The sequence below is a fragment of the Nerophis lumbriciformis genome, unplaced genomic scaffold (assembly GCF_033978685.3).
Source record: "Nerophis lumbriciformis unplaced genomic scaffold, RoL_Nlum_v2.1 HiC_scaffold_222, whole genome shotgun sequence".
NCBI lineage: Eukaryota > Metazoa > Chordata > Actinopteri > Syngnathiformes > Syngnathidae > Nerophis > Nerophis lumbriciformis.
The window spans coordinates 12,501-22,500 of NW_027316691.1; positions in this window are offsets into that span (position 1 = coordinate 12,501).

Genomic DNA, 10,000 nt, shown 5'->3' on the forward strand with positions numbered 1-10,000 from the left:
TACGGAAAGCAAAATTAGTCCCTCTCCTCGCTGGAAGTCCAAAAAAAAGGCGTAAATTTGACTAAGTGCCTAGGAGGATGTCCCTTTAAGAAGGCCGACGTGCTATGGTTCTCCACCTGGGTCAGGAAAGCAAAATTGTCCCTCTCCTCGCTGGAAGTCCAAAAAAAAGGCGTAAATTTGACTAAGTGCCTAGGAGGATGTCCCTTTAAGAAGGCTGACCTGCTATGGTTCTCCACCCGGGTACGGAAAGCAAAATTAGTCCCTCTCCTAGCTGGAAGTCCAAAAAAAAGGTGTAAATTTGACTAAGTGCCTAGGAGGATGTCCCTTTAAGAAGGCCGACGTGCTATGGTCCTCCACCTGGGTCAGGAACGCCAAATTAGTCCCTCTCCTCGCTGGAAGTAGTCAAAAAAAGGCGGAAATTTGACTAAGTGCCTAGGAGGATGTCCCTTTAAGAAGGCCGACCTGCTATGGTTCTCCACCTGGGTCTGGAACGCCAAATTAGTCCCTCTCCTCGCTGGAAGTCCAAAAAAAAGGCGTGAATTTGACTAAGTGCCTAGGAGCATTTCCCTTTAAGAAGGCCGACGTGCTATGGTTCTCCACCTGGGTCAGGAAAGCAAAATTGTCCCTCTCCTCGCTGGAAGTCCAAAAAAAAGGCGTGAATTTGACTAAGTGCCTAGGAGCATTTCCCTTTAAGAAGGCCGACGTGCTATGGTTCTCCACCTGGGTCAGGAAAGCAAAATTGTCCCTCTCCTCGCTGGAAGTCCAAAAAAAAGGCGTGAATTTGACTAAGTGCCTAGGAGGATGTCCCTTAAAGAAGGCCGACGTGCTATGGTTCTCCACCTGGGTCTGGAACGCCAAATTAGTCCCTCTCCTCGCTGGAAGTCCAAAAAAAAGGCGTGAATTTGACTAAGTGCCTAGGAGCATTTCCCTTTAAGAAGGCCGACGTGCTATGGTTCTCCACCTGGGTCAGGAAAGCAAAATTGTCCCTCTCCTCGCTGGAAGTCCAAAAAAAAGGCGTGAATTTGACTAAGTGCCTAGGAGGATGTCCCTTAAAGAAGGCCGACGTGCTATGGTTCTCCACCTGGGTCTGGAACGCCAAATTAGTCCCTCTCCTCGCTGGAAGTCCAAAAAAAAGGCGTGAATTTGACTAAGTGCCTAGGAGCATTTCCCTTTAAGAAGGCCGACGTGCTATGGTTCTCCACCTGGGTCAGGAAAGCAAAATTGTCCCTCTCCTCGCTGGAAGTCCAAAAAAAAGGCGTGAATTTGACTAAGTGCCTAGGAGCATTTCCCTTTAAGAAGGCCGACGTGCTATGGTTCTCCACCTGGGTCAGGAAAGCAAAATTGTCCCTCTCCTCGCTGGAAGTCCAAAAAAAAGGCGTGAATTTGACTAAGTGCCTAGGAGGATGTCCCTTTAAGAAGGCTGACCTGCTATGGTTCTCCACCCGGGTGCGGAAAGCAAAATTAGTCCCTCTCCTAGCTGGAAGTAGTCAAAAAAAGGCGGAAATTTGACTAAGTGTCATTATTTTAGAGTACCAGGCCTCTATAGAAAAGTTTGGTTTTTTGTCTATGTGTCATCATTTTAGAGTACCAGGCCTCTATAGAAAAGTTTGGTTTTTTGTCTATGTGTCATCATTTTAGAGTACCAGGGCTCTATAGAAAAGTTTGGTAAATTTGACTAAGTGTCTAGGAGCATTTCCCTTTAAGAAGGCCGACGTGCTATGGTTCTCCACCTGGGTCTGGAACGCCAAATTAGTCCCTCTCCTAGCTGGAAGTCCAAAAAAAAAGGCGTGAATTTGACTAAGTGTCTAGGAGGATGTCCCCTTAAGAAGGCCGACGTGCCTTGGTTCTCTACCTGGGTACGGAACACCAAATTAGTCCCTCTCCTAGCTGGAAGTCCAAAAAAAAGGCGTGAATTTGACTAAGTGTCTAGGAGCATTTCCCTTTAAGAAGGCCGACCTGCTATGGTTCTCCACCCGGGTCCGGAACTCAAAATTAGTCCCTCTCCTAGTTGGAAGTCATCAAAAAAAGGCGGAAATTTGACTAAGTGCCATCATTTTAGAGTACCAGGACTATAGCGGGGGAATTGGAGCCCTCTGGTGGACACTCGCTGCAAATGCACCCTGAATTAAAGACATTATTTCCAGTTCTTTTGGGGCCCTATTTTCAGGCGTAAATTTGACTAAGTGTCTAGGGGCATGTCCCTTTAAGAAGGCCGACCTGCTATGGTTCTCCACCTGGGTCTGGAACGCCAAATTAGTCCCTCTCCTCGCTGGAAGTCCAAAAAAAAGGCGTGAATTTGACTAAGTGCCTAGGAGCATTTCCCTTTAAGAAGGCCGACGTGCTATGGTTCTCCACCTGGGTCAGGAAAGCAAAATTGTCCCTCTCCTCGCTGGAAGTCCAAAAAAAAGGCGTGAATTTGACTAAGTGCCTAGGAGCATTTCCCTTTAAGAAGGCCGACGTGCTATGGTTCTCCACCTGGGTCAGGAAAGCAAAATTGTCCCTCTCCTCGCTGGAAGTCCAAAAAAAAGGCGTGAATTTGACTAAGTGCCTAGGAGCATTTCCCTTTAAGAAGGCCGACGTGCTATGGTTCTCCACCTGGGTCAGGAAAGCAAAATTGTCCCTCTCCTCGCTGGAAGTCCAAAAAAAAGGCGTGAATTTGACTAAGTGCCTAGGAGGATGTCCCTTAAAGAAGGCCGACGTGCTATGGTTCTCCACCTGGGTCTGGAACGCCAAATTAGTCCCTCTCCTCGCTGGAAGTCCAAAAAAAAGGCGTGAATTTGACTAAGTGCCTAGGAGCATTTCCCTTTAAGAAGGCCGACGTGCTATGGTTCTCCACCTGGGTCAGGAAAGCAAAATTGTCCCTCTCCTCGCTGGAAGTCCAAAAAAAAGGCGTGAATTTGACTAAGTGCCTAGGAGGATGTCCCTTTAAGAAGGCTGACCTGCTATGGTTCTCCACCCGGGTGCGGAAAGCAAAATTAGTCCCTCTCCTAGCTGGAAGTAGTCAAAAAAAGGCGGAAATTTGACTAAGTGTCATTATTTTAGAGTACCAGGCCTCTATAGAAAAGTTTGGTTTTTTGTCTATGTGTCATCATTTTAGAGTACCAGGCCTCTATAGAAAAGTTTGGTTTTTTGTCTATGTGTCATCATTTTAGAGTACCAGGGCTCTATAGAAAAGTTTGGTAAATTTGACTAAGTGTCTAGGAGCATTTCCCTTTAAGAAGGCCGACGTGCTATGGTTCTCCACCTGGGTCTGGAACGCCAAATTAGTCCCTCTCCTAGCTGGAAGTCCAAAAAAAAAGGCGTGAATTTGACTAAGTGTCTAGGAGGATGTCCCCTTAAGAAGGCCGACGTGCCTTGGTTCTCTACCTGGGTACGGAACACCAAATTAGTCCCTCTCCTAGCTGGAAGTCCAAAAAAAAGGCGTGAATTTGACTAAGTGTCTAGGAGCATTTCCCTTTAAGAAGGCCGACCTGCTATGGTTCTCCACCCGGGTCCGGAACTCAAAATTAGTCCCTCTCCTAGTTGGAAGTCATCAAAAAAAGGCGGAAATTTGACTAAGTGCCATCATTTTAGAGTACCAGGACTATAGCGGGGGAATTGGAGCCCTCTGGTGGACACTCGCTGCAAATGCACCCTGAATTAAAGACATTATTTCCAGTTCTTTTGGGGCCCTATTTTCAGGCGTAAATTTGACTAAGTGTCTAGGGGCATGTCCCTTTAAGAAGGCCGACCTGCTATGGTTCTCCACCTGGGTCTGGAACGCCAAATTAGTCCCTCTCCTCGCTGGAAGTCCAAAAAAAAGGCGTGAATTTGACTAAGTGCCTAGGAGCATTTCCCTTTAAGAAGGCCGACGTGCTATGGTTCTCCACCTGGGTCAGGAAAGCAAAATTGTCCCTCTCCTCGCTGGAAGTCCAAAAAAAAGGCGTGAATTTGACTAAGTGCCTAGGAGCATTTCCCTTTAAGAAGGCCGACGTGCTATGGTTCTCCACCTGGGTCAGGAAAGCAAAATTGTCCCTCTCCTCGCTGGAAGTCCAAAAAAAAGGCGTGAATTTGACTAAGTGCCTAGGAGCATTTCCCTTTAAGAAGGCCGACGTGCTATGGTTCTCCACCTGGGTCAGGAAAGCAAAATTGTCCCTCTCCTCGCTGGAAGTCCAAAAAAAAGGCGTGAATTTGACTAAGTGCCTAGGAGGATGTCCCTTAAAGAAGGCCGACGTGCTATGGTTCTCCACCTGGGTCTGGAACGCCAAATTAGTCCCTCTCCTCGCTGGAAGTCCAAAAAAAAGGCGGAAATTTGACTAAGTGCCTAGGAGGATGTCCCTTTAAGAAGGCCGACGTGCTATGGTTCTCCACCCGGGTCCGGAACTCAAAATTAGTCCCTCTCCTAGTTGGAAGTCATCAAAAAAAGGCGGAAATTTGACTAAGTGCCATCATTTTAGAGTACCAGGACTATAGCTGGGGAATTGGAGCCCTCTGGTGGACACTCGCTGCAAATGCACCCTGAATTAAACACATTATTTCCAGTTCTTTTGGGGCCCTATTTTCAGACGTTGTGGAGCCCTCCAGTGGACTCCCGCCTCCAATGCACCCCCCAAATTAAAGACATCACCCCCCAAACTAAAGACATTATTTCCAGTTCTTTTGGGGGCCTGTTTTCAGCCGGTTTGGCGTATTTCCTTGACGCCGGGGAGTCCTACAGGTGTTCCCGGGGAATGAGAGGCCTTTTGTGGGCCAGAAAGAGTGGGGAACCCTTGGAGCCCCTATTTTCAGACAGTTTGGCTTATTTCGGTGACGCCGGGGCGTCCATCACGTCTTCCCGGGGAATGAGAGGCCTTTTGTGGCCATATGTCAACAAAAGAGTGGGGAAATGGAGCCCTCCGGTGGACTCCCGCTGCAAATGCACCCCCCAAATTAAATACATTAATTCCAGGCCTTTTGGGGCCCTATATTCAGACGGTGTGGAGCCCTCCAGTGGACTCCCGCCTCCAATGCACCCCCATAATTATAGACATCACCCCCCAAATTAAACACATTATTTCCAGTTCTTTTGGGCCTCTATTTTCAGACGGTTTGGCGTATTTCCTTGACGCCGGGGAGTCCTACAGGTGTTCCCGGGGAATGAGAGGCCTTTTGTGGGCCAGAAAGAGTGGGGAACCCTTGGAGCCCCTATTTTCAGACAGTTTGGCTTATTTCGGTGACGCCGGGGCGTCCATCAGGTCTTCCCGGGGAATGAGAGGCCTTTTGTGGCCATATGTCAACAAAAGAGTGGGGAAATGGAGCCCTCCGGTGGACTCCCGCTGCAAATGCACCCCCCAAATTAAATACATTAATTCCAGGCCTTTTGGGGCCCTATTTTCAGACGTTGTGGAGCCCTCCAGTGGACTCCCGCCTCCAATGCACCCCCATAATTATAGACATCACCCCCCCAAATTAAAGACATTATTTCCAGTTCTTTTGGGGCCCTATTTTCAGCCGGTTTGGCGTATTTCCTTGACGCCGGGGAGTCCTACAGGTGTTCCCGGGGAATGAGAGGCCTTTTGTGGGCCAGAAAGAGTGGGGAACCCTTGGAGCCCCTATTTTCAGACAGTTTGCCGTATTTCGGTGACGCCGGGGCGTCCATCAGGTCTTCCCGGGGAATGTGAGGCCTTTCGTGGGCCATATTTTCAGACAGATTGGCCTGTTTCAGTGACGCCGAGGCGTCCATCAGGTCTTCCCGGGGAGTGTGAGGCCTTTTGGGGCCCTATTTTCAGACAGAAAAAAAAGAAAAGTAACCCTTACACTACAAAGGACAGCGGGGAAACGCCCCCCCAGCAAAGTCACAGGGGAAGTGGGGTAGACAAGTGGAGAGTGTCTGGGGAAAAGTCCACAAAATGATCAAAAATCACACACAGGTACGAGTGCCACAAGTCCCGCCGCGTCCCACCCGAGTCCGAGGTGCCCCCCACATGCCCAAAACGCACCCAGCAAAGGCGCACTGTGAGTGGGGAAGAAAAGTTGGAAAAGTGGGCAAAAGTCCCGAATTTGATCCAAAATTATACCCAGGTTCGAGTCCCACAAGTCCCGCCGCGTTCCACCAGGGTTCCAGGGTGCCTGACATGTCCACGACGCACCCAGCAAAGGCGCACTGTGATTGGGAAGAAAAGTTGGAAAAGTGGGCAAAAGTCCGGAAAATGACCAAAAACCACACCCAGGTTAGAGCCCCACACGTCCTGCAGTCGCACCCGAGTCCTGGGATGCCCAACATGTCCAAAAAAATCAAAAAAAGCCCAAAAAATCAAAAAAATCCCCGGGCCGTATCTTGGACGCCGGCGTACCGCGTTCGGCCCTCGTGCCGTAGTTTGGCGACCGATTGTAAAAATTTGCCGCGACCGGCTAGTTTTTTTCCTTGGAGTAAATAGAGAGTAGATCCAGCAGAAAATATGCACTATAAACAAAGAGAGGGAGTTTGGAGGGGGGCAAAAACGCCCTCTTGGAACTTTTGCAGCAGCACACATCAAACTAGCGGGGAGAAGGCATGCATAGCAAAAGGCCACGAAATGATCCAAAATCACACCCAGGTTCGAGTCCCACAAGTCCCGCCGCGTTCCACCAGGGTTCCGGGGTGCCTACAATGTCCAAGACGCACCCAGCAAAGGCGCACTGTGATTGGGAAGAAAAGTCCACAACGCACCCAGCAAAGGCGCACTGTGAGTGGGAAGAAAAGTTGGGAAAGTGGGCAAAAGTCCCGAATTTGGTCCAAAATCACACCCAGGTTCGAGTCCCACAAGTCCCGCCGCGTTCCACCAGGGTTCCGGGGTGCCTACAATGTCCACAACGCACCCAGCAAAGGCGCACTGTGAGTGGGAAGAAAAGTTGGGAAAGTGGGCAAAAGTCCCGAATTTGGTCCAAAATCACACCCAGGTTCGAGTCCCACAAGTCCCGCCGCGTTCCACCAGGGTTCCGGGGTGCCTACAATGTCCACAACGCACCCAGCAAAGGCGCACTGTGATTGGGAAGAAAAGTTGGGAAAGTGGGCAAAAGTCCCGAATTTGGTCCAAAATCACACCCAGGTTCGAGTCCCACAAGTCCCGCCGCGTTCCACCAGTGTCTCGGGGTGCCTACAATGTCCACAACTCACCCAGCAAAGGCGCACTGTGATTGGGAAGAAAAGTTGGGAAAGTGGGCAAAAGTCCCGAATTTGGTCCAAAATCACACCCAGGTTCGAGTCCCACAAGTCCCGCCGCGTTCCACCAGGGTTCCGGGGTGCCTACAATGTCCACAACGCACCCAGCAAAGGCGCACTGTGATTGGGAAGAAAAGTTGGGAAAGTGGGCAAAAGTCCCGAATTTGGTCCAAAATCACACCCAGGTTCGAGTCCCACAAGTCCCGCCGCGTTCCACCAGTGTCTCGGGGTGCCTACAATGTCCACAACTTACCCAGCAAAGGCGCACTGTGAATGGGAAGAAAAGTTGGGAAAGTGGGCAAAAGTCCCGAATTTGGTCCAAAATCACACCCAGGTTCGAGTCCCACAAGTCCCGCCGCGTTCCACCAGTGTCTCGGGGTGCCTACAATGTCCACAACTCACCCAGCAAAGGCGCACTGTGATTGGGAAGAAAAGTTGGGAAAGTGGGCAAAAGTCCCGAATTTGGTCCAAAATCACACCCAGGTTCGAGTCCCACAAGTCCCGCCGCGTTCCACCAGTGTCTCGGGGTGCCTACAATGTCCACAACTTACCCAGCAAAGGCGCACTGTGAATGGGAAGAAAAGTTGGGAAAGTGGGCAAAAGTCCCGAATTTGGTCCAAAATCACACCCAGGTTCGAGTCCCACAAGTCCCGCCGCGTTCCACCAGTGTCTCGGGGTGCCTACAATGTCCACAACTCACCCAGCAAAGGCGCACTGTGATTGGGAAGAAAAGTTGGGAAAGTGGGCAAAAGTCCCGAATTTGGTCCAAAATCACACCCAGGTTCGAGTCCCACAAGTCCCGCCGCGTTCCACCAGGGTTCCGGGGTGCCTGACATGTCCACGACGCACCCAGCAAAGGCGCACTGTGATTGGGAAGAAAAGTTGGGAAAGTGGGCAAAAGTCCCGAATTTGGTCCAAAATCACACCCAGGTTCGAGTCCCACAAGTCCCGCCGCGTTCCACCAGGGTTCCGGGGTGCCTACAATGTCCACAACGCACCCAGCAAGAGCGCACTGTGATTGGGAAGAAAAGTTGGGAAAGTGGGCAAAAGTCCCGAATTTGGTCCAAAATCACACCCAGGTTCGAGTCCCACAAGTCCCGCCGCGTTCCACCAGGGTTCCGGGGTGCCTACAATGTCCACGACGCACCCAGCAAAGGCGCACTGTGATTGGGAAGAAAAGTTGGGAAAGTGGGCAAAAGTCCCGAATTTGGTCCAAAATCACACCCAGGTTCGAGTCCCACAAGTCCCGCCGCGTTCCACCAGGGTTCCGGGGTGCCTACAATGTCCACAACTTACCCAGCAAAGGCGCACTGTGATTGGGAAGAAAAGTTGGGAAAGTGGGCAAAAGTCCCGCATTTGGTCCAAAATCACACCCAGGTTCGAGTCCCACAAGTCCCGCCGCGTTCCACCAGGGTTCCGGGGCGCCTACAATGTCCACGACGCACCCAGCAAAGGCGCACTGTGATTGGGAAGAAAAGTTGGGAAAGTGGGCAAAAGTCCCGAATTTGGTCCAAAATCACACCCAGGTTCGAGTCCCACAAGTCCCGCCGCGTTCCACCAGTGTCTCGGGGTGCCTACAATGTCCACAACTTACCCAGCAAAGGCGCACTGTGATTGGGAAGAAAAGTTGGGAAAGTGGGCAAAAGTCCCGAATTTGGTCCAAAATCACACCCAGGTTCGAGTCCCACAAGTCCCGCCGCGTTCCACCAGGGTTCCGGGGTGCCTGACATGTCCACGACGCACCCAGCAAAGGCGCACTGTGATTGGGAAGAAAAGTTGGGAAAGTGGGCAAAAGTCCCGAATTTGGTCCAAAATCACACCCAGGTTCGAGTCCCGCAGGTCCCGCCGCGTTCCACCAGGGTTCCGGGGTGCCTACAATGTCCACAACGCACCCAGCAAAGGCGCACTGTGATTGGGAAGAAAAGTTGGGAAAGTGGGCAAAAGTCCCGAATTTGGTCCAAAATCACACCCAGGTTCGAGTCCCACAAGTCCCGCCGCGTTCCACCAGGGTTCCGGGGTGCCTACAATGTCCACAACTTACCCAGCAAAGGCGCACTGTGATTGGGAAGAAAAGTTGGGAAAGTGGGCAAAAGTCCCGAATTTGGTCCAAAATCACACCCAGGTTCGAGTCCCACAAGTCCCGCCGCGTTCCACCAGTGTCTCGGGGTGCCTACAATGTCCACAACGCACCCAGCAAAGGCGCACTGCGATTGGGAAGAAAAGTTGGGAAAGTGGGCAAAAGTCCCGAATTTGGTCCAAAATCACACCCAGGTTCGAGTCCCACAAGTCCCGCCGCGTTCCACCAGTGTCTCGGGGTGCCTACAATGTCCACAACGCACCCAGCAAAGGCGCACTGTGATTGGGAAGAAAAGTTGGGAAAGTGGGCAAAAGTCCCGAATTTGGTCCAAAATCACACCCAGGTTCGAGTCCCACAAGTCCCGCCGCGTTCCACCAGGGTTCCGGGGTGCCTACGATGTCCACAACGCACCCAGCAAAGGCGCACTGTGATTGGGAAGAAAAGTTGGGAAAGTGGGCAAAAGTCCCGAATTTGGTCCAAAATCACACCCAGGTTCGAGTCCCACAAGTCCCGCCGCGTTCCACCAGGGTTCCGGGGCGCCTACAATGTCCACAACTTACCCAGCAAAGGCGCACTGTGATTGGGAAGAAAAGTTGGGAAAGTGGGCAAAAGTCCCGAATTTGATCCAAAATTATGCCCGGGTTGGAGTACCACGAGTCCGGCCGCGTTCCACCGGTGTCCCGGGGGTGCCTGGCATGTCCACAACTTACCCAGCAAAGGCGCACTGTGATTGGGAAGAAAAGTTGGGAAAGTGGGGAAAAAAA